The following is a 1713-nucleotide window of genomic DNA, read 5'->3' on the forward strand; positions in this document are numbered from 1 at the left end:
CCCATTCCAAATGGGAGAAAATGGTTGAAATGAGGGGCTACAGGCCCCACGCAAGATCAAAATCCAACAGGGCATTCATTAAACCTTAAAGTTCCAAAATAATCTCATTTGACTCCATGTTTCACTTCCAGGTGAGGCTGATGGAAGAGGTGGACTCTCTTGGTTTTGGACAGTTCTGCCACAATGGCTTTGCAAGGTACAGCCCCAATCCCAGCTGCTTTCATGGACTGGTGTTGAGTGTCTTCAGCTTTTCCAGACTCAGAGTGGAAGCTGTCAGTCGATCTCACATTCTGGGTTCTGGAGGACAGTGGCCCTCTTCTCTCAGATCTACTAGGCAGAGGCCCAGTGAAGACTCTGTACTGGGGTTTCAACCCCACATTTCTCTTCTGTACTACCCTAACAGAGGTTTTCTATGAGGACTACACCACCCCCCACCCAGCAAACTTCTGCCTGGACATGAAGATATTTCCATACATTTTCTGAAATCTAGGTGGAGGTTCCCAAACCTCTATTCTTAACTTCTGTGCAACCATAGGCTCAACATGTCAGGGAAGCTGCCAAGGTTTGGGATTTGCACCATCTGAAGCAGTGGCCTGAGCTGTGCCTTGGCCCCCTTTAGCTACAGCTGGAGCTGAAGTAGCTGGGACTAAAGGCACCATTTCCCAAAACTGCACAGAACAGGAAAGACCTGGACCAGGCCCATAACACCATTATTTTCCTTTTGGGGCTCTTGGCCTGTGATTGGAGGTACTGCCGTGAAGACCTCTGACATGTTCTGAAGACATTTTTTCCCCCACTTTCTTGGTGATTGGCATTTGGCTTCTTTTTACTTATGCAAATCTCTGCAGTGTGCTTGAGTTTTTCCTCAGAAAAATTGGTTTTTCTTTTCTATCATATTGCCAGCTAAAAATATCCCATACTTTTATGCTCTTCTTCATCTTGAATGCGTTGCTGGTTAGAAATGTCGTCTGCCAGATACTCTAAATCACCTCTATCAAGTTCAAAGTTCCACAGATCTCTAGGGCAGAGGCAAAATGCTGCCAGTCTTCGTGCTAATGCATAGCATGAGTCACCTTTGCTCCAGTTCCAAAAAAGTTCCTAACCCCCCCATCCTGGATTTTATCCATACTACTATCAGCATTTTGTTCAAGATCATTCAAAAAGTCTCCAGGAAATTACAAACTTTTCAATATCCTCCTGTCTTCTTCTGAGCCCTGCCAACTGTTCCAACCTCTATGTCTTACCTAACCTACCTCCAGTGCTGCTTCCATATTTTTGGGTATCTTTATAGCAGTGCCTTACTCTCTGTGCTAGCAAAAGAGTGTATTTTTTTTGTTCTCACACTGCTAGGAAGAAATACTCAAGACTGGATTATTTACAAAGAAAAGAGGCTTAACTGACTCAAAGTTCTACATGGAAGGCATAGAAATAGAGATTCAAAATCCTCTGTAAGGTGTGTGACCATTTGTATTAGAATATGAATGATTTCTATCATAAGGTTCCCCTGAAATTATCATATATTTTATGGTAATTTGTAGAAAGCCAAAAGCTCCATTAGAACAATATATCAAACTATAATGCACTTAGTTTATCTGAGAGAATGAGAAAAATTATAATTTAAGAATAATCTTAACGATTATGTGCCACGTAACATTGTGCCACACGGCTGTAGTTCCAGTGAGTCAGGAAGCTTAGGTGAGAGAATCATTGGAG

This window comes from Colobus angolensis, unplaced genomic scaffold (genome assembly GCF_000951035.1).
Source record: "Colobus angolensis palliatus isolate OR3802 unplaced genomic scaffold, Cang.pa_1.0 Scaffold482, whole genome shotgun sequence".
NCBI lineage: Eukaryota > Metazoa > Chordata > Mammalia > Primates > Cercopithecidae > Colobus > Colobus angolensis.